This window comes from Carettochelys insculpta, chromosome 10, assembly GCF_033958435.1.
Source record: "Carettochelys insculpta isolate YL-2023 chromosome 10, ASM3395843v1, whole genome shotgun sequence".
NCBI lineage: Eukaryota > Metazoa > Chordata > Testudines > Carettochelyidae > Carettochelys > Carettochelys insculpta.
Window position 1 is genome coordinate 40,198,566 of NC_134146.1, and position 23,258 is coordinate 40,221,823.

The 23,258-nt window shown below is 44.7% G+C and overlaps 1 protein-coding gene across 1 annotated transcript in view; it reads left to right on the plus strand.

Annotated features, from left to right (window-relative positions):
• NAALADL2 (N-acetylated alpha-linked acidic dipeptidase like 2) overlaps nt 1–23,258 on the plus strand; it is a 962,837-nt gene that overhangs the window by 292,067 nt on the left and 647,512 nt on the right. The window lies entirely within an intron of this gene.

The window sequence follows — 23,258 nt, forward strand, 5'->3', positions numbered from 1 at the left end:
CCAGAATCTGGCCAGCAGCCCTCTTTCAGCACTGTGTGGGAGGGAAGGGACAGGAGCTGCTTCCAGCTGTAGGGGTCGGGGAAGAGGGAGATGATCTGGCAGAGCTCATCTCTTCCCCACCACCACCACTCTTGTGAGGCTGGAAGCAGCTTTTCCCTTCCTGTCCACACAGTGTCAAAAGTAGAGTGACCAACCGTCCTGTAGTGGGCAGGATGTTCCTGTATTTGGGATGCCAAAAAGGCGTCCCTGCTTATTTTTTAAAAGGGACAAATTGTCCCCTATTTAGGCCCTTGGGGGCTGGGGGTAGGGGACAGGAGTGCCTGTGGCTGCCACTTCCCTGGGGCTCCGGGGCCGAGATCACCCTTGGCTGCTGCTTTCCTGGCGCTTGGGGCCAGGAGTGCCTGCAGCTGCCACTTTCCTGGGGCTTAGGGGTGGGTGGGGGGGAAGATAGGGTCACCTAGTCAAAAGGCAGCTAACATCTCTAGGCTGTTGCTGGCCACCAATATAATCCAGCTGCCTCCTGTCCCCCTGGCTACAGTATGTGCAGCAAGAGGTTAAGCCCTAAAGATAAGTTGTGTACCAGGACCCAGAGTACCTGACTGCAGAGACTTCAGCACACCCAGCTAGAGAGGTAGCTCAGCAAAGGAAGGTGCCTAGGGGATGAAGCAGAACACAGGACTGGGGCTGGAGGCGGGTGAAGAGGGTGCTAAGCCTCTAACCCAGGCGCTGGTGTGGAGTCTGCAGGTTTGGGATGTGAACAAATTGGAAGTCTCTCCCTGTCTCCAACACCACTCCAGAGATCAGCTGAGGGGCAGGGAATTTTCCCAATGGCAGTGCTGTGCAATGCTTCTACAGAGCTCAGCTGTTCCTGGCCAGCACCTCAGGCCAGAGGGTCTTGGGATCTCCTGGAATGCTGGTCTAGCCAGAGGCAGTGGGGGAAGGAAGGAGCCTGCTGGCCAGGTTGTTGGGGACCTCAGTGCTCAGATCAGAGGCTGGTTGTCAGTCCAGTGCTTGGAGGGGAAGAGAAATATGGCACAATTTTCACTTTTTTAAGAAAAAGTCGAGACACCCACTTAAATACGGGACTGTCCCTTTAAAAATGGGACAGCCAGTCACCGTAGGATTCCTTCACTGAATCTTGACTTCAGTGGATGTAAAATAGGCCCATATATAGCCATATTGACCTGATCTTGCAACACGATCTTTACATGGGAAATAAAATGTGGTTTTTCACATTGTAGAAGCAGCTGATATGTATTTGTGTGGAGCTGCACTTTGAGTTATTGTTTGTCTGGCATTATGTTCACAGGTGTTTGTCTAAAGAAATATATCCAGCAATTGACATTTAAGGAGAATTGTCAAATCTTGTTCAGGAAAACACATTTTAATTAAAAATTCTGAATAGATCTTCATTAACATTTTCTTAAATAAGACATCTAAACAGTTGTAGCCCTTTTTGCTTTACTCACACTGCTTTTAGTTGCTTTTTTCCCCCTAGAGCAATTACTTGGCTTGTGTAGTTCATATTTTTTGATGGACTAAAAAGACATTGGCTGTATGTCTCATTCTGTATTCATTTTATTTACCTTTCAATATCTGTTTTGAAAAGTTAGCATTTGATTCTTTGAGTATGCACATCTGTTGTAAAGATACATGTCTAGAAGAGGGATTGTTTATCTAATGTAATAGGAGTTTGTTAAAATTGCACATCACAGTGCTAAGATATGTTTGAAAAGAGTAGGGTTATAATATTATTTCATAGTGCAGTCATTGTTTGTAATCCCTGCAGCCATTTCAACTATTATGCATTACTAATGCATAAATGTTTAAATTACATGAAGTATAAAGATAATATAAGTGTTTATACTACAGAATTTGAGGCTCATCAGTAACTTCCTAGTCTTCATAAAGTTCAATTTCATGCAAGAGTAATTGATGTTTTCAGATGCACGCACTGATGGTGTGGCAAAGCTCTGGTGGCAAGGGAGAAATATCAAAGATGAATCATTTTGAACAGTGGCTGATTTATTGAGTCTGTTGGAACAATGAATCTGTATATTGTGTTATTAAACTCCTGTGATCTATATATTATCTATTTTATACATTCTCATAATTGTAAAATGTGATTTACCTCTTGCATTTCACATACCAAGCTTGCGTTCCGCCAGGTTTTTCTTTTGTAATTTGTAGGTAGATTTTTAAATCCAAAATAAAGAGGAACACATGTCCATCTTCGTGGAGACAGCCCTTCTAAGTTTTGACTTAGAAGGCCCTGTTTTTTCAGAAATCAAACCTGATTTAGGATTCTAGGGGCTTTTGTTTTAAAATTAACAGTCAACTGAAAATGTGATGTAAATGAGCTTAACATTCCAAATAGAAGTCCAACTTATAAAATACGATTCACTGATTTGATTTTTTTTGCAAATCTTACTTTCTGGGTCTCTTAGCCTGTGTCTACACTAGCTCCCAACTTCGAAGGGAGCATGGTAGTTAGGGTGTTGGGAGATTACTAATGAAGTGCTGCCGTGCATATTAGGCTAAATATCCCCCACGGTAACTTCAAAGTGTGAAACTTTGAAGTGCTGGCTTGCGTGTAGCTGCGGGTCAGCCATGGGTACTTTGAAGTGCCTGGGCTGCTTCAAAGTCCATCTACTCCTCAAAATTTTGAAGTACCCACAGCTGACCTGCGGCTACCCGCAAGCCGGCACTTGGAAGTTTGACACTTTGACGTTGCCATGGGGTAGATTTAGCCTAATGAAGTGCTGCATATGCACCACAGCACTTCGTTAGTAATCTCCCAACACCTTAAATATCATGCCCCCTTCGAAATTGGGGACTATTGTAGACACAGCCTTACTGTGTTGTTTGGTTTCTGTATACAAACACTTTGCTCCTGGCTGATCACTTTCTTTCTAAAATTCTACCAAAGTGCATGTCAGAGGCATCTACATTGCATTGTCACTGCGGCTGTGATAGAGAAAGTCAATGAAAATGACAGACTTGTTAAATATGAGACTTCATCTTTTGTCCAACACACAATGGCTGATATCTTTAAAATCTTAAAAAGGAAGACAGTTACCTACTATAAAACAGCACACTGCTGTTATCTGGTTAACTACCTGTGCTCTGTTTGTATTAGTATGCTGTTCGTAAGTCCAATTGTCTAGCAGTAACAAGCATAAATATGGAATTATATGGTTTGTTTTGCTAGTAATAGACTTTTTTTAAGAAGTCTGTTATGTTGGTGTTGAACTGTGTTTACTGTATTGAGTCAAACTACTTGTGTGATAAACAGCAAAATACAAGCTATTTCAGGTGTGGCTAGTTTTCAGAACCATTTATGGTAATCTAGTCCTTTGCTTGGTTTTGTTAAGAAGCGATACTTATAAGACCTTGCCACTGTTAGGCATAGTCACTGGGCAAAGCTAATATCCCTCGTAATTCATGTAATTATTGTAATCATTCAGTCCGCAGTAACTTATCGTCGGGTGACACTTGGAGCTTAGGAATTAATAATTTTAAAACATTAAAAAAACCCTCCAAACTCATCAGTCTAAAGGTCTGTCCACACAGCCCATAGCAGCATATCTCAGAGCCTGGGACAGGCTAAAGTGGTTCAGGATACTTTGCAAAAAAAAAAAAAAAAAAAAAATCAGGTAGATGTCATGGCTTGAGCTCCAAAGCCTGAGAACAGGGATGTGCCAGACAGAGACATACAGCCTACACAGCTGTTCTTAGGAGGGTAGCCCAAGTCCCCCCAAGTGTGAGAGCCTGAGAGGTGCTGCTGCTTGCTGTAAAGTACCTCTACCCTGCAGTTAGACATCTCCAGCTGGTCTGTGCCTGCTGATTCCAGCTTACAGGGATCAGGCTAAAGGGCTGTTTAATTGTGATGTAAATGTTGGCTCTGGCACCCTCAGGAGTCCCGTTTGAGCTCCAATGTCAATACCATAATTCAAAACCCCCAAGAACTCAAATCAGTTGTCCCAGGCCAGCCATCAGTATCTAACTGCATTGAGGAAGTCCCTCTGTTGTAAGAGTGCAAAAGAGCAGAAGCTACTGTATTTAAGGGAAGGAGTCTGGTTTAGTGGTTAGAACAAGGCACACGGGAGTCAAGATTTTTTGGATTCATTCTTGTTTCTGCCACTGACTCACATTGTGGCCCCGAAACTGTAACTTAACTTTTTGGCTGGCAGAGGCTTTTAAAATGTTAGTTCCATGTTTTAGTAACTTCAGTCTTCCCTCTTACCTCATCCCACAATTCTCACTCTCTTCTGAGAAACAGTACACTAATCATCACACAAGTTCCTATCACCTCTGTACGCTCCTCTGGTCCCCCACCACTTCTTACTGAAAGAATGCCAAACATACGGTAGCTTCAGGTAAAATAACTTATACTTAAAAAGGTAGAAGCTGTTGATAAATAAATGACTTTCAAACAGCATTTTTTAAAAAATCCAGAGGTTGTATTTGTTATACTTGTTCTATTTGTATGTCTTCCCTGAAATGACTAGAACTAATACAGAAATCACATATGATGTCAGTGTATTTGTGGGTTTTGTTTTTTTATTGAGAGAGGAGAAATCTCTGCAGCTTAGAGATAAAATGCAATGTGGCAGTTGCAAAAGTGCTGCACTTTTTCATAAGTAGTGGAACAAATTAGGTAAGCAAAATGTCTGTAAATTGTCAATACTGAAGTTAGTGCTTCCTGGAGGCTACAGAAATTAACCACTTCAGGGCTGTTACACAAGCTAGAAAACTGACTTCTAGTGCTGATATATGTAGCCAGTATATTGCTTAAGAAAGGCAGGCATTCCACATTTAAAAGATGCTGCCATGTTAAAAGCCAAAAATTGATTCCATAGAATCAGTTGCCTTAAATAGTATGTGAAGACAAATTAAAATATTGCCCATCTGGATCGAGGGGGTGGGTGAATCTGATAGGTCTGGCTGTGAAAGAGAACCAGTTGCGGTGGCAAGGGACTATCGGTGATCCCTCCTATGGGAGTCTCTGGCATCCATTGGCCAGCTGGAGGAAGAAAATTGCTGACTGGCCAGCATTTCCCAGATCCTAAAATTTAACTCCACATGGAGGCTATTTGCAGACTCTTTACTCTCTGTTCTGGCAGCTTTCCCTAACCATCCTAAGTAGGAATTGGGGCCTGGCCTGGCAGATGCTGTGGGATCAGACAATCACTTTGGTAGGGGTCAGGAAAGATTTTTTTCTCCCATGGGTCAGGTGGCAGAGGAAGAGGGCATTTTTGCCTTCTTTGCAGTACTTGCAGGCCACAACTGCTTAAGGAGGCACACAGAGGATATGTTACTGAAGGAGTAATGTTTGCTTGTCATAACTTGCAGCCAATTTCCAGTATACTTAAGAGGATAAAATGCATGGTTCTTTGAGGTAAAAGACATGGCATTTGGGGGTTTGGCCTTGGGATCATGTGATAGGGTGAGACATTGTGATGTTTGTAGACTGAACTCCCTGTCCTGCTGCCCACCTCATGAGGGGGATGGTGCTAGGGCTCAAAGACAGGAGAGCCTGCCCTGGTTTGCATGTTATGTGGTAAAGAGCCATGTAAACTTGGCATACAGTAGATCCAGCGATCCCTGCAACAGAACCAGTGCAGTGTCTGGGATAGGAGTGTATGAGAGATGAGCAGGCACACCAATGGGGGTGAAGGAGATAATTGCCCTAGGACCCAGTGATTCAAAGGGTGTTGCGGCTGTTAGCTACAACTACTGTGGCAGTAACTGGAGTCCCAGACTCTTTAAATCTCTGCCAGAGTGCTGCTGCGCACTGCTCTGAGAGTGGGGGGAGGGGGCAGTACTGTGATCTGTGTGGCGCAGAGGGCTGGCTGAATGGAGCTGCCCCCAACACCGAGCCTCGAGGCCCACATAAGCTGTTAGCCCTGCTAGTTATGAGCAGTTACTATCCCTTTTTTGTGTGAAAGTGTATTAAACGTTGCAGCCCACCACTCAGTTCCATGTATGTGTCCATCCTCATTTTGCTGCTTTGCCCACATTAACACCCAGACTCTTCCTTTACTGAATAACAACCCCTTCTCCCCCTGTATGTGTATTCAGCTATATACTAGGGTTGTGGTACTCAAGTTCTGAAAATGGTAGGAGATAAAGTGTATTAACAAATCTCAGCTGATTTTTGAAATTGTCTTTGTTTTATATTTTTCAGCTAGGGGGCTAATGTGATGTGTCTTTGGGTTTTTTTTTGAGAGGCTGTTGTCACAGTTGCAAAGGATTCTGCATGCCACCTTGATGCTGAAATACCCTTTTTACTCATTGGATGTGCAAAGAATGTCCAGACTCTTTTAAGATCTTTTAAGAGCCATATAATATACATCAGTGCTTCTCTCAACAGAACTTCTAATTAAACATGTACAGACTGAATCCTCAGCTCTCATAAAGGGCCGTCACTCTGAGGACTTAGATGGAGCTATTCTGATTAACACCAGCTGGGGGATCTGGCTCCTTAAATGCAGATTGCATTGGCTATGAGTGGAGGCAGGCATCCAAGTGTGCCTCATGCCAAGCAAGCTCCAGTGAGGAAGCGTAAATCCCCCTTTAGGCTTTAGCATCAGGTTCATCCCCAACTCGCCACAGTGTGTCCTGCTCTTACAGTGCCAATGAGTTAATTCAGCGTGCTAATTGACCACCGCCTCACTCCTGCCCTAGCCCAGAAGCTTCCAAATCTCTGCATTTCAAGCAAGCAATGTCTGTCTAGCCTCCTTTTTTCCATTCAAATCTGTGTGGCTGCCTTCAGTGGATACAACACAATATTAGTTCTTCCTCGAGTGTCCCTGTGGGTGCTCCGTGATAGGTGTCGGGCTTGCCCCGGTGCCGCAGATCGGATCTTTCCAGCAGTTTCTGCCGGACCGTGCATGCGCCAGCGCGCGCCGCTCCCCTGCGCGCTCCCGGCCACGTGCGCAATCCGGTCCCCGCCAGTTCCTTCTTAACCGCCATCGGCTGCAGACGGAATCTGCTCAGGCTGCGGCCAGAGTCAGCGTATTTAGAGTTTTTCAGAGTTTTAGAGTTTTCTTTCAGAGTTCTTAGTTAAATTGTTTGTTTCTTTATTGCAAATAAATAAATAAATAAATAAATATAGAAGGTCTTAGTAACAAGAAGGAGGAGCGGAGGCAACCCGGGGACGTGAAGGCCAGTAGGCCTCCTGCTGCGGCAGGCTGGAGTCCGTGAGAGGGGAACAGGCACAGAGAAGGTGCTAAGTACCCTATTAACAGCTCAAAGACTCACCGCAATGTCCTCTTCAGGATTCAAGAAGTGCGAGTCGTGCTGCGAAGCTATGCCGGCCTCTGATGGGCACAGTCAATGTATTAGGTGCCTGGGGGAATCACACGTCACCCAGAAATGCTCCTTCTGTGCAAAGCTCACGGCCAGAGCCAGAAAGGATAGAGAAATGCGGCTGAAAATGCTGCTGTTTGATAAGGCCCTCCAGCCAGACGTGCCGGAGAGGCCTCAACTGGAGGGACCCACAGGGCTCCATAAAAGGAAGGCGGTGCCCCTCGGTGCAGAAATGGAGGAAGCTCTCTCCAGCCCGATCCCTGCTGGCGGTCACAAGTGAGCGGGACAGGCGTAGCACACAGCCCCCAGCCGCAGTCACAAGCAAGCGGCAGCGCAGCAGCGCACGTGGCAGAGGCTGAGCCTCCGATTACTGAACAGCCGGCCCGCACATTCAGAGCGGCGGCCAGGCAAGTGCTGGAACTGGCGGCACTGCCGCAAGCGGCACAGACCCCCGCGGCACCAACGGTGCAGGGCCAACAGACTCGTAGCCTGCAGGCACCGGAGGAGACCACCCACATAGCACCGCAGATGAGCGTGCCGAGCGCGGTGCCGACAGCGGGGCCAAGGTCCCCGGCACGGGGAGGGGTGGAGCCAGCCCCGCAGGGGAGGGGAAAGGCAGTAGCGAAAACCCGGCACCGCAGCCCTTCTCTGGACAGGGCTGCAGGGCTGCTCTCAATAAGTCCTCCCCTTATGCTGCGTACACCAACCAGGAGACATGGATCTCCCCCAGCCTACCCAGAGCCTGCTTCCCCGTTCCTCCAACCAGCATCATCATGGCTCGGGCCACACTCGCCTTTTCTGGGATTTGACCCTCTGGAGTACTACCACAAACCAATTTCACCATTGTTTCAATCATCCAGACGATCTCACTCCCCCAGACATCGGGGGTATGCACCTCGAGACTGGTCCAGGTCTCCATCCCAGGAACCATGCCCGTGCTGCCACAGTTGTCCTTGTCACTCTGGGCATAGACACCACAGGCATACACCCAGGGGCAGGTCCCCCTCGACCGCCCAGTACCCCCACGGGCACTCACGGATGGGGACGGAAACACAGCTGTCTCAAGGGGAGCTGATTTTGGAACCACGAGATTTTCCCTCACAAGCCTCTAGTGAGAGGGTGTACCACCGGCAGCAGGACCCTGAGAGTTCAAGGGAGGTCTACCCTAGTGGTTCCTCCTTGTCCTCCCCCGATGAGGCTATGGCTCCCGGGGATGTTGCCCCCCCGGACAACCTCAAACAGTTTCAGGAGCTGTTTAAAAGGGTGGCTTTCACGCAAGGCATCCAAACAGCAGAGGTGCAGGAGAAGAACCACGAGCTCCTCAGAAACCTGAGGCCTCCGGCCTCGTCCAAAATCGCTATCCCGCTCGACGAAGCAATCATGGAGTCTGCTACTACCATATGGCAGACCCCAGCTTCCGCTCCACCTATAAACAAGAGGGCGGATAAGAAATACTTTGTCCCGGCCAAGGGCATGGAGTTCCTGTTTAGTTACCCACGACCAAATTCTCTGGTGGTAGAATCGTCTCAGCAGAGATCGAAGACTTCCCAGTACAAAGCGGGGGGCACGGATAGAGCTGCCAAGAAGCTAGAGCTATTTGGCAGAAAGGTATACTCCTCCTCCACCCTGCTGCTGAGAATGGCTAATTATGCAGCACATCTAGCGAACCACAATTTCGACAATTACTCCAGGCTTACTTCTCTCATGGATTCATTTCCAGAAGATAAGAAGCCAGTGCTGAAGGCCATCGTGCAAGAAGGCTATGTAGCTTCCAGGATGGGAGTCCAGATGACGCTGGACGTAGCAGACACGGCGGCACGCTTAATGGCTACGGCAGTGGTCATGCGCAGGGAATCCTGGCTCCAGACATCGGGTCTCCCGAGGGATCTGCAGGCAAAAATTGTCGATCTCCCTTTCGACACGCAGAAGTTGTTTGCAGAGTCAACTGATTCGGTCCTTCATTCCAGTTAAAGACTCAAGAGCCACACTCAGAACCCTGGGTATTTATACCCCTCCATACAGAACGAAAAAGTATTACCCTCAACAACGGCGATACCCGTACCAACCTCAGCGTGCTCAGTACCAATGGGGCTACGACCAAGGGCTGCATCAACAGCAACAACAGTATAGAACTCCTAGGCGACGTTCCCAACAAGGCTGTGCATCCTCGGGGCAGGCCCAAAGGCAACAGGTTTGACGGACAGGTCGAGGGCTGCACTATTACTACCATTGCGCAATGTCATCCACAATTAATGTTCCATCATCGCCTCCGACCATTCCACTCACAATGGCAAAAGATCACCACAGAAAAGTGGGTACTAGAGATCATAGCCATGGGTTACGTGATCCCCTTTCAGTCGCTCCCACCGCCAAGACCTCCGCCCAGGCCTCATCTCAGGGATGCCTCCCACGAGGTGAAACTCAAGCACGAGGTGGACCACCTGATGCTTATAGGGACGATCGAAAGAGTGCCGGAGCGACTTCAGGGGAAAGGGTTTTATTCACGATACTTCCTCACAGAGAAGAAAACAGGAGACTGGAGGCCCATCTTAGATCTTCGAGGCCTCAACCAGTACTTGCGCAACCAATGCTTTCGGATGATCACAGTTGCCTCTATACTCATGGCACTGGACGATGGAGATGGGTTTGCAGCCCTCGGCTTACAAGATGTGTATTTTCATATAATGATCCACCCGGCTCACAGATGTTTTCTCCGGTTTATGGTCGGCAAAGAACATTTCCAATACAAGGTTCTGCCCTTCGGCCTCTCCTTGGCCCCCAGAGTCTTCACCAAGACCTTGGCAGTGGTGTCAGCCTACCTGCACAGACGGGGTATTTATATGCCCATATCTGGACGACTGCCTACTGAAAGGGGCCTCGAAGGCGGAGGTACTACGCATGATATGTGTAACAGCAAACACGTTTTCTTCGCTGGGCCTGGTCATCAACCTTGCAAAGTCAAAGATCGACCCCACACAGGACATAGAGTTCATAGGGGCACGCATAAATTCTATCACAGCAATGGTTTATCTACCCGACGCTCGCTTTCGCGCCATCGGTTTCCTGGTACAAGTCATTACATACAGCCCCATGGTGCCGGTTTTAACGTGCTTGCAGCTGCTCGGCCACATGGCAGCGGCAACGTTCGTGGTAAAGAACGCCAGGTTGCATATGCGCAACCTACAACATTGGCTGGCGAGCGTTTACAAGCCAGCATCCCATACCGTCCGCAGGGTGGTGTCGCCCACGACAGAGGTGCGCAGATCCCTGCAATGGTGGGTAAACCCCAAGAACATGCTAACAGGGGTACCCTTCCACCAACCACAGATCTCTATTTTTCTCACCACCGACGCCTCCCACATAGGGTGGGGAGCACATATGGGCGAAAAGGTGACGCAAGGACTGTGGTCCCCTACGGAACAGTCACTGCATATAAATATACTGGAGCTCAGAGCGGTGTTCAATGCCTGCAAACACTTTCAAGACCACATACAAGGCAAGGTAGTTGGGATCAATACAGACAATATCTCCACCATGTTTTATATAAATAGACAAGGCGGAGCTCGATCCCATGCCTTATGTGCAGAAGCAGTCCTGCTGTGGAACTGGTGCATCGCCAACAATATAATGTTGAAAGCCTTGTACTTACCAGGAGCTCATAACGTGAAGGCAAACCAGCTGAGCAGGCACTTCGCACTCACACACGAGTGGCAGATCCACTCCGATCTGCTCCGACCGATTGTTCATGCATGGGGGTTTCCCCAGGTAGACCTGTTTGCCACTCAGCACAACAAGAAGTGCCCCCAATACTGCTCCAGGGCAGGACTGGGGCGGGGGTCCCTGGGGGACGCTTTCGCGATTTCGTGGAAGGGCCCACTGCTTTACGCGTTCCCCCCCACAGTGCTCATCCACAAGGTCCTGCAGAAAGCCAGGAGGGAGAGAGCCCGCATGATCCTAGTGGTCCCCACATGGGATCGACAGCAATGGTTCCCCTTGCTTCTCTGCATGTCGGATCGTCCACTGCTTCCCCTTCCGGTAGCGCCGGACCTGCTCACGCAGGCCCAGGGGTCCATAGTGCATCCACGCCCCCGAGGCCTGCGCCTGCAAGCATGGTTAATCCATGGCTCAGCTCCGTAGAAAGTACATGTATGGAGGGAGTATGGCAAGTCCTGGAAAGTAGCCGAAGGATCTCCACCAGGAAGACCTACAAACAGAAATGGACTCGATTCACTGCATGGTGTTCCACCAAGCAGTTAGCTCCCCTTGAAGTGCCTATACCTGTCATACTAGAATACTTACTGGACCTCAAGAGAGGCGGGCTCTCCCTCTCATCGTTGAAGGTCCATCTTGCCGCTATATCGGCTTTTCGGCATGAAGAGGAAGGGCCCACGGTGTTTGCCCATCCTATTGTTACCAGGTTCCTGAAGGGGCTGGTAAACCTGTACCCCCCTCGGAAACCGCTTCCACCATCGTGGAGCTTGGACCTGGTGCTCAGCGAGCTAACGGGACCACCCTTAGAACCCTTAGCCACGGTTTCCCTCCATCTCCTTACGATAAAGACAGCCTTCCTTCTTGCAATCACGTCAGCTCGCAGGGTCAGTGAGCTCGCAGCAGTTATGGCAGTTCCACCCTGCACGGTATTCTCAAAGGAGGCGGTAACCTTACGGCTGCACCCAGCCTTTGTTCCGAAAGTTTCTTCAGAGTTCCATCTTAACGAACCTATAGTTTTACCCTCGTTTTACCCGAAGCCTCATAGCTCCAACAAGGAGGCACGCCTGCACCTCCTGGACGTGAGGAGGGCATTGGCCTTCTACATAGACAGGACTAAGTCCTTCTGGAAAACAGACAGACTCTTAGTCTCTCTCGCTCCCAGATCAAAAGGAGAGAGTCTCTCTTCACAGACAATCTCGAAGCACATTGTGTCCTGCATAAAGATGTGCTACGAACTTCGAAAGACTCCTTTACTGGCCCCGCCTAGGGCTCATTCCACCCGGGCAGCAGCATCAACAGCCTTTTTCAAGGGCATCGCGCTAAAAGACATTTGCAGAGCAGCGACCTGGTCATCCTATGACACCTTCGCCAAGCATTATGCCCTACACCGGGTATTCCAAGAGGATACCCGCCTCTCGACAGCAGTCCTTTCGGGGACAAGCTGTACATAACCCGATTACCCACCTCCTTTCTTGGGTTACTGCTGGGTAGTCACCTATTGTGGAGCACCCACGGGGACGCTCGAGGAAGAAAGAGAAGTTACTCACCGTAGTAACGATGGTTCTTCAAGATGTGTCCCCGTGGGTGCTCCACCACCCGCCCATCCTCCCCGCTTCAGGTCTCTGTTTGGTGTTTTTCAGGAGCATCCGAGGCGGTTGGTCAAGGAACTGGCGGGGACTGGATCGCGCACGTGGCCGGGAGCGCGCAGGGGAGCAGTGCGCGCCAGCGCATGCGCGGTCCGGCAGAAACTGCTGGAAAGATCCGATCTGCGGTGCCGGGGTGAGCCCGACACCTATTGTGGAGCACCCACGGGGACACATCTCGAAGAACCATCGTTACTACGGTGAGTAACTTCTCTCTCACACACACACACACACACACACACACACACACACACACACACACACACACACACACACACACACACACACACACACAGAGCACTATATTAAATGAACTTTATTAAGCTTGCAAAGTCAAACACTGGAACTTTAGGGAATGCAACCTTGATATGTCCCCCCCCTTTCCATGTATATGTTATGATACAGGTTTTGATTACATGATCATGTACAGTTTTTTCCAAACAATCCTGTCTTATAAGGGAAATTTTGGGACGCCTTCATAATGAACAGTGCTGCCAGCCTTGCCTACAGTAATAATAATAATGCATTCTATGACAATTTATGGTACCCCGTGATGATATTAATTCTGCCTTTATGTTGGTTGGGCAGCAGCTAATGTCTGCTCTGTGTGGCTTTTGTGAAATAGGAATCCCAAATGAATTTCTTTCTAAATGTTATATTTTAGAACCCAAGTTAAATAAAACCCCATGCTGTACTGAGCATTATAATGCATTGGAGTTGATAGTGCAGCTAATTGTTTTTCATAGTGTCCAGAAGAGAGTTTTTCTGTTCTGTATCTTGAGACACATCAGGGAGTAAAAGAATATGTTAGATTCTTGCTGGTAGCTGTGTTTGTGCAATATGAAGCATTCACACAAATATCTCTGTTTTTTTCTAGCAAATCTCATTGATTCAAAGCAAACAAACAAATGCATCATCTTCAGTCTTGTTAGTTTGTGATTTCCAAGAGCTGTATTTGGAGAAAATATTTTTCTTTTGATAGCCTTATTGCTGTGTTTGGAGCTTTCCCACGTACAAAATGCTGAGTTTCCTGCCACAAATCTGAACAAGTGTAATTCAAGCAAAGGAGTGGGTAAAGGATGCAATGTAGAACAGCGAAGTCATATTAGTGCCAAGGACACCAAAACAGAAGAGAACAAAACCCAGCATGTTTCTGCTACAATGTGAGCTAATTACAATGTATATGGAGCAAGAAGCAGGATGGTTTTATGGGCAAGGATCTGAAAGACCTTGGACTTAACAGAGAAAAATTTGACTCCTTTTGAACTTGAGCCAATCAGCCTATCTGCGTATTCTCTCAATTCCCCACCTGTAAAATTGAACTAATATTTCCTTCTCCCATGATCCTCCACCTTATGCTTTTCAGACAGAGGGCTGGAGGGATAGCTCAGTGGTTTGAGCATTGGCTTACTAAACCCAGGGTTGCGAGCTCAGTCCTTGAGGGGGCCATTTAGGGATTGGGGCAAATAGATTTAAAAAAAAAAGCCAGGGGGGATGGTGATTGGTCCTGCTAAGAGTTTAGGGGACTGGACTTGATGACCTCCTGAGGGTCCCTTCCAGCTCAATGAGAGCAGAGAGCATCTCTTACTATATGCTTGGAATAACGAAGTTCTGAACTTCGTTGTAAACTTAGGAGGTAATATGATACTAATAATATGGAGGCAGACAACATAGTTGGAAGCCTACATGAGAAAATGATTTTGTAGGAAAAACATCTAGAAGCTGAATGAGGCTGCTGAGAGCCCTGAAACAGAAGATAGGCTCTAGGCGTTCTGCCATGAAAAATGACACTGAGCTGGGAATGGAAGGACATGCAGAAACTATATGGAAGGTCACAGGTTTACCAGTGCAGCTATTACTTTCCTTATCACTGTTAAAGTCATCCTACCCTGTATTTATTTACTTACTGATTGAATTTTGGATTATTGCTCTTTATTGGAGATGACTTATTCTTTTGTAGTCTGCACTTTCTTATTTTCAAAGCTTCAATGAAAGTTAAAGAAGCCAAAAATCAAAGATGAAGCTAAAGCAATTTATCGTGTCACCTTACAGTATTGTCTTACAAGATGTTTGTTGTGTTTGTATTTAGATACCGCTAAAGGAAAACAAACAAACAAGATGGTAAAATCTACTTACCTAGCAAATAATAAATGTAGAAAATACAAATTTATATTCCCAGCTAAAGATTCATCTTGTTAATTTGGGCTTTCCTCATAAAATTGTTTATCCTTCAATCCAAAGATTTAGGTAGTAACAGCTACAAGATTTAATTCAGGAAACAGACACCAGTAGCATAAATAACATGGTGGTGTTATTGCCTGAGAGTTGGTAGGAAAATAGTACTGAAATGAGGCATTTTCCCCATTAGGTCTGTGCTTGCTTTGACATTGGGCTATGTCAAAGCATACACAGACCTAATGGGGAAAATACCTCTGTTATATATAATGAGGTTAGAGCGCTATGGTGATCCACCTAGGAAACCTGGAAATAGAGATCAAAAACATGTGTAAACATCAAAGTAGGCTGTGGGATAAGGTTCTGATACAATTTATTTGCTGTGTGCTTTGAAATTAAATTTGAGACATGGCTTTGAGAAGCGTATATTTATCACCATCTGTGTCATCATAGCATATCGTGTATAGCTTTAGAATAGAATTTTGGTGCAATTGAATTTCCACAAAAGAGTCAATCCGAAACAAAGACTCTCAAATGCTTACGTCTCAGTAACAAAATAACTTTTGCACACTTATCTTATGAATACTACTGGGACAAATCTTAAAACGTTCATCAATCAACTTTTTGTTTATGTGAAGAATGAGTTGGGAGAGCTAGCCCAATAACAGTCATGGTATCAACAACATCACTAGCGATTTTTGCCTTCACTCAAAGCATCCAGTCTTGTACGTGCACAGTATTGTCGTGTGGTTTTTGCCAGCATAATTCCAATTCTCATTTTTTTTTCATAGCGTGGACACCATCTTCATAGAAAGATTACCTGTTATCACCTCTCTTCCAGTGCCTAATTGCATGCATAACTCATGATCAATCTACAAGTGAATGATATCCTTGTGTATGGGCAAAATTAGTGTTAGGTATGTTCATGCAGTTCTAGCAACCTGATGACCTAAACATTCTCTATTCATCCCTTGCAAATGTTGTGTACGCTATTAGTGGTTCATGATACGAAGGTTTGAAAAACTCTGCAGTACCCAGTTTGAGTATGATCTTCTTTGGAATGGTCTGAATATACTGAGATTTGTTGTGTTAACATCTAATATCCCCAGTCAAGCTCAGTGCTGTATTGTATTAGGTATTGAAGAGACAAGCAAGTAGATCTGGTCCAGTTTGGCAGCGCTTATAAACTGAGACCAGATGCAGTAAAGTGGTGCAACAAAGTAAAGTAAAAAAGGCAGAGGAAGAACTTCAGAATTACCATACTGTATCAGACCAAAGATCCATCTAGCCCAGCATCCTGCCTTCTCACAGTGGTGAATGCCAGGTACTCTAGAGGGAATGTACAGAATATGTAATCAAGTGATCCATCCCATGTTGTTAATTCACAAGTTCTAAGGTTAACTAGTGGCAACTTGTTGATTACAAATAATTGTATTTCCTTTTAAAATCAATTGTCTCAAATTCCACACAAAAAAATATCAGCACTTTCCTGTAATGTTCATCTAAGTTCTGTGGTGTTTGGCTGTGTAGTTTTGGGTTAAGTTCTCATCTGCTCTAAATATTTGTCTCTCTTAGGCTACATCTACACTAGCCCCAAACTTTGAAATGACCACGCAAATGGCCATTTTGAAGTTTACTAATGAGGCGCTGAAATGCATATTCAGCGCTTCATTAGCATGCGGGCGGCCGCGGCACTTCGAAATTGACGCGCCTGGCCGCCGCGCGTCTCGTCCTGACGGGGCTCCTTTTCGAAAGGACCCCGCTTACTTCGAAGTCCCCTTATTCCCATGAGCTCATGGGATTAAGGGGACTTCGAAGTAGGCGGGGTCCTTTCAAAAAGGAGCCCCGTCAGGACGAGATGCGCGGCGGCCAGGCGCGTCAATTTCTAAGTGCCGCGGCCGCCCGCATGCTAGTGAAGCGCTGAATATGCATTTCAGCGCCTCATTAGCAAACTTTGAAATGACCATTTGCGTGGCCATTTCGAAGTTTGGGGCTCGTGTAGACACGGCCTTAGAAGGATGACCTTGAAGCAAACTACTTGTGTTAATGAAAGCACCAGTGTGCAGGTGTACGTACTGTAGAATCAGAATGCTCTAGGGCAAGATTTTCAAAAGTGACTAGTAATTTTGGGTGCCTCAGTGTCTCAGGACTCAACTTGACACTGTTTTCTTTTACCCTGAAGTATCAAAAGTCAAACCACATTTGGACAGCTGTAGTTGAGGAATGTTGAGTTTGTAAGGCATTGGTATTGATGGAGTTATACCTGTTCAATCCATATTTGAAGCTGGCCCAGTCTGAGTATGTACTGTTGTATTGGAAGGTAACACAGGCATCAAAGGACATATTAGCCAGTAAAATTTTATTTTTCAACACAGCAGATAGTTGACATCTAATGAGCTTCATTTTAGCTTTGGTAAGAGAAGAATGAATCAGGAGTAATTCCCCTGAAGTTAATTAAATTGCTCCACAATTACTCTAGAATAACTGAAAGAGAACATAATCCCTTGAGAGTGGGGAAAAGATATCCCAGAAGGTAGCAGTTGTTTGTTAGTTGCAAAGATAAATGTGAGGGTTGGAGCACAAGGGAAGGGGAAACCTTTGGCTATGTCTACACTAGCATTCCTCTTTCAAAAGAGGTATGCAAATGAGGGAAATCAAAAATGCAGATGAAATGCAGATTTACATATCTGGCACTCATTTGCATATTCTTTTGAAAGAAGAAAAGCCATGTAGGCATGGCTCTTTTGAAAGCAATCCCCATCTTTGAAAGAACCCGTCTTCCTACTTTTTTAAAGAAGTGTTATTTCAAAGGTGGGGATTACTTTCGGAAGAGCTATGCCTACACTACTTTTTATCTTTTGAAAGAATATGGAAATGAGGTGCCAGATATGTAAATCTGTGCCTCATTTGCATTTTCAATTTCCCTCATTTGCATGCCTCTTTCAAAAGAGGAATGCTTATATAGACACAGCCATTACATTTGGTAACATTTCAAAAGAATTTGTATTTCAGGAATCTCACAACTACTTCTCTTGAGTAATTTCCTGCATGGGGGGGCACTTTAGTAGCTGATCTCCTGAGTATTCGAAACCTGGGTTATAATGTTGAGACGTGACCTTTGCTAACAATATGTGACTTTTTCTGGATTACAAGCTATATAGCCAATGATTTAGCTTAGTTTATAGCAACAGCTTGCTGAGAGTGCCATACTTTAATCCAAGTACAAATTGAATCTCTCTAATCCAGAACTCTCTCATCCAGCAACATCTATAATCTGGCATGATTTTAGTTATCTGGATGGCCACTCATCATGGGTATGGCCAAGTTTCCCATGCACCCATAAAGTTTGTTTACAGCCAGCAGTCCTTGCTCTCAGTGTTCTGTGCTATTATACAGCTATAATTTACCCCTAAATGTCTTCTAAGAGCCCAGTAAGTAGTGGAAATTTTTGGTATTGCTGCTAGATAATATTTACCTCCTGTGGTCCGGCAAATTCTCTTGTTCGGCAGCAGTCAGGTCCCGTGGGTGCCAGATGAGAGAGGTTACATTTCATTATGTTACATATATTATGTTATGCATTATGTTACATATTCATTATGTTACAAATGAATAAAAAATAATAGGAGAGGGCCAAACAGTTCAGAAAACCACTTGAATATTTGCCTACAAAGGAACAATTAATAGATATAGTTAGAAAGTGTTAACAAATGCTATTTCCAAATACAAGAACATTCTAAATTATTCTGTTGTATCCTTTCAGAGAGGAAGAAATGACCACTAAAATTAGACAGGTAGCACTATATTCAGGATTCTTTTGGTTCTTAAGTATAAATTTTCCTGGATTCTGTCAGTTGAGCAGATAGTCCATTGACCTTGTAGTCTCAAGAGCTGTAAAGCTGCTAAGGTGTTATACCTTCTCAGCCACTCTTTTATTTCTTGCTTATCCTCCAGCATTGCTCTGCATTGGCTTTTGCAAGTGACTTGTTATACCTCTGCAAATTGCTGAACTTCTTTTGTTGTAGACTCACCCTTAAGCGAAGCAGTAGTAGTACAATGAATGCAGGCTCTTTCATAGCTATTGACAATAAGCACGAGGGCTATTTCTTGCTTAGTATAACAGGAGCACACCATAGAACTGTTTTTTATTACTTTTTGTTAGTTATCTAAGTTCAGAAATCTCCTATGTCCCTCGCCTTTGAGCAACATGATTACTAGAATCATGTGCTTCAGTGACATTTTAAATCCAGCTGGCTGAGCTTGGATTGAAGTATGGGGCAGTTTAGCAGGTTGGACTCACCGCCATGGCCAAGGCATCTCCTGCTGGTTACACCGGAAAATAGCTCAGTCCATGGAATGTGCAGCTTTCTGGATGATGTCTTGTCCATTGTCACTCTGCTTTCCTGACTCCACCTTCTGGCTCTGGACCCATGTCACTCCCATGGTTCATGCTTTAGGATGCTGCCCTCTGGCCATGCCCGCTTCTTCTTTCTCCCCCATTCTGTGGGTATTATCAGACCTCAGTCCTTGCTCCAGTCATCGTAGCCAACTGCAGCCCCTACTCTAGCCCCTACTCCCCGGGGCAAGTGTAAGCCTATATTGGCCAGACTCCAGTGGGACAATGTGAGGTGCAAGGGGAAAGGGGAAGACTGGCAGTGTCCACTATTCTGAGCCATGATTCAGGGATCCTCTGGTGGTGGCCGTGCCCGGGCCCGCCTCCCTCTGGCCCCATTCCCTTTGACTGCTCACTCTCCCCAGGCCATTTCCCCATGACCCTTGCATCTACTCAGCCCTTGTATCTAGGTTCATAGTCTAACAGTGGTTAGACAGAGCTCTCACTGCCTTGCTACCCTGCCCAGATCCGGTTTGTCCCAGGTGCAGCCCTCCTTCTGAGAGTTAGTCCCTCTTCCTTCCCAAGCAGAGCAAAAGTGAGCTCCTCTCAGCCTGCGGCCTTTTATAGGGCCCAGCCTAGTCCTGACTGCCTTTCTTCTTCCTTTCTTGGATTGGCCAAGTTTATGCAGGCTCTCTCTGGCCTGCTTTAAACCTTTGCTGGATGGAGTGAGGCCACTGCACTACCACAGTCAGGATCCTTAAGGTCTATAGGCAAGTGAAAATTGAATTTATTCAGGTATTGCTTACCTTCCCTTGCATCCCCCTACAGGTTCTATTTAATCTGATTCACTGCCTCACATACCCCCAAGCAAGTCAGCCTTCAAAATTGCTTTTCTGACTAAGTTTCAAAGTAGTTTAAAAATAATAGAGGTGTGTGATTTGTGTGGGACATCCTGTAGCCCCATCAAATCTCACCCCCACCTTTATATAAATTAGAGGATATGTTGACAACTAGGTCATGGTTAAGACCAAGATATTGGGCGGTGTAGGGCATTCCTTATAAATGTGACTAAAGAAAAATATTCATCTGCAAATCATATGAGCAAATTTGATGTTTATAGATGCTAGATAATTTTTATTATATTTCAGCAGGTATGCACTAATCACACACTTGCATCAGTGTCTCTCTTTTGTATTTTTTCTGTGAATGTAGAGGATTTGCGTTCACCAAGACCTTTGTGTTTCCCTCTCTTGAAAAACAAATTTGTAGGGATTTTATGATGGCCTTGGTGTAGACATAGATTTGTGCTTTTCTGACAGCTGATAAAAATGATAGCTTTCCATATTTTCAGCCCTCCACCTTCCTGTTCCTGAGGCTTTTTATTGTGATGGACTTCTTAGATTCCTTCTGGAGAGCAGTTAATTATAATTCCATGGATCCTTTCATTATACATTTCCAGCAAGGTCTCTTGCAGAGATAAATCTGTCAGTTCACGGTTCATGTTGACAACTGCATAATTTCCATAGTCTTTCAGAAGAATAATGATTATTTTTGAAAAGAATTACTTCATAGCCTTCTTGGAAGAGTGTCCACGTCACTGGACTGTAACAGGAAGACCCAGATTACTAATACCTGCCAATATTAAACAAGTACTTTTGGAGCCTGTCCAGCTAGATAGGGTTTTGATGTATTATACAGAATCTGTGGTTTAATTATAGAAGGTTCTCCCTCTATAGTCTGTAAAATTTGACAGGAGAAACTAATGACAAAACTGCATCATAAATAAGCTTCCAGATTCATGGTTCTGTTTTATAGCTAGATGACATGGTCAATGAGGAACTGCAGTCATTGGTCAACCAGGAATAAAGGTGCCAAGGCTCAGAAGACGTAAAGAATACTTCTACAGAAAATCCTGCTGTGCTGCTTCTCTCTCTGGCAATGCATAGCTATTTACTGAAACAGAGAAATTATAGAAGGGTATATTTGACATCAGTGATGCACTGTCTCCTGTTCTTTCAGAAAATGTATTTAAACAGGCTCCCTATTCTTAATCTTTTGTGTGACAGGCCTCATTCTTTCCCATTGTGAGATAGTCTGTCCTCCAGGTGAGTGGAAAATTTTCCAGAAGAGCTCTCACCACTTTGAATATCCAAATCACAAATGGAAACAGTGTCAACTATAGGAACATATCCAGAGTTATCTAAGGACTTCTGTTAGCGGGAATATGCTATCTATTTTTTGTCGTATCAGAGAAAGAGAAATGTGTGTTGTTTTTAGACTCTATGGTCAGAAAGGACCACTGTGATGAATCAGTCTGAGCTCCTATATAAAACAGATCATAGTGATAGATTTTGTTTGATGAAAAATAGGACAAAGTTATTTGAATGTTGGGAGATGAACGCTGTCTTTGTGTGAAATTCATAACCCTAATTACATTGCTCACGGTTTCTCCTGAGGGTACTGAAATGTATCATGAATCTTATGAGTTTGACCAGTATATTCATTTGCTAATGAGGATGGTTTAGAAGTAATGGCTTAGTCTGTACATTCATTAGAGCTCTTATCTTCTATTTGTTATATTGACGTCCTGTATAAGCATAAGGTAAAAGCAGATTTGTTCATTTTGTAGAAAGAGTATCTAGAAATGCAATGTTACATAATTGGCAGTTGTTGTAATTAACTAACTGACATCAGGGTTGGAAGGGAAAGTGATTTGCAAAACAAGAGATTCATAGGGACCTAGAAAGCTTAGCAGTTCTCCATTTTCTTGGTTCTCCGTTTCCCCTTTCGATGATAAGAAATTACATTTTTCAAAAATCAGTCCTACGGTTATACATCACCACAAGGTTAGGGAGAAGTAGGATTTGTGCTTGCTGAATATGAAGTACTGAGAAGGTGATGCTTTGTAGTTGGGATGAGTGCCTTGTAGTCCGTTCCCAGCATATCAGTATTAGCGAGTATATTTCCTTGGGTTTTCCCACCAAGGTGAAGTTCACAATTAGGCACTCAGGAGCATAAGGTGCTCAGTTACTGCAGTAATGGAAGTAATAGTGGAACCTTGAGAGAGAAAATAGCACAACATCAGAGCAAACTTGTCAATGAATGAAAGGGTGAAGGAGGAAAATACCAAATATTTAATAGTCCTAACACACTGACTTAGCCAGTTTCACTTTACTTCAGTGTGACTAGTTGAGAGAGAGAAAAATAGACTCTTGATATATTTTCTGAATGGTCAGGTAGTTGATTGGCATATTTAAAATAGTTTGCTCTACAGATTTTAAATAAATTTCTTTCTAGATTTCTTCCAGACAGAAGCTGTCTAAAATATCAAGTCCTGCAACCTTGGAAGGTAAGACATAGGTCAGACTCAGCCTGATCTTTGTTGTATCGGGCTGCAAAGTCTGTAATACTAGACCATGTCCCTGATGAGAATTGTGATACAGAAAAGTGATATGGGAGGTTGAGTTTTGAATCCAACTGATTTATTCTGCAGACAGAAAGGCTAGCAGCCAAGACAATATAGGTCAAAGGGCCAAGAGTCTAGTATATAGTGGAACTTTAATTATAGTTTAGTCCTGAGAATTTGTTTAAAATAGATCTCACCTTTGAATCATTGGGCAGAAGCTAAATATAGAACAAAGTTGGGGAGTACAGTTTTTAAAAGGATGGCAAATTCACTGTTTCATTTACAAAGACCATGGCTATTAGGGAATGACATTGATGCCTCTTGTAGGAGGCGAGTGCTTTGTTCAAAGAGAAGTTTCTGACTGGTAACAGGTACAAATAGAGACGTTATGAAAAAAGCCTGAGAAAATCACTTCATCATATATTTTAGGACCATTACATGACTAATTACTAAATGTCATTTTCAGTGTTGGCTGTATTGAGTCAATAACACAGGTAATAAAAAAAAAAACAGCTTTGCTGGAAGCTTAATCCTATGACCAGTGTTAACATTTAAAAAAAGGGTGGGAGGGAAACACCAATAAAATAACAGACCCACATTTTGATCTAGTTTATGCGGATGTAAATCCCAAGAAATTCTATTGATTTTCAGTTATTTACAATTTACATCTGTGAAACTG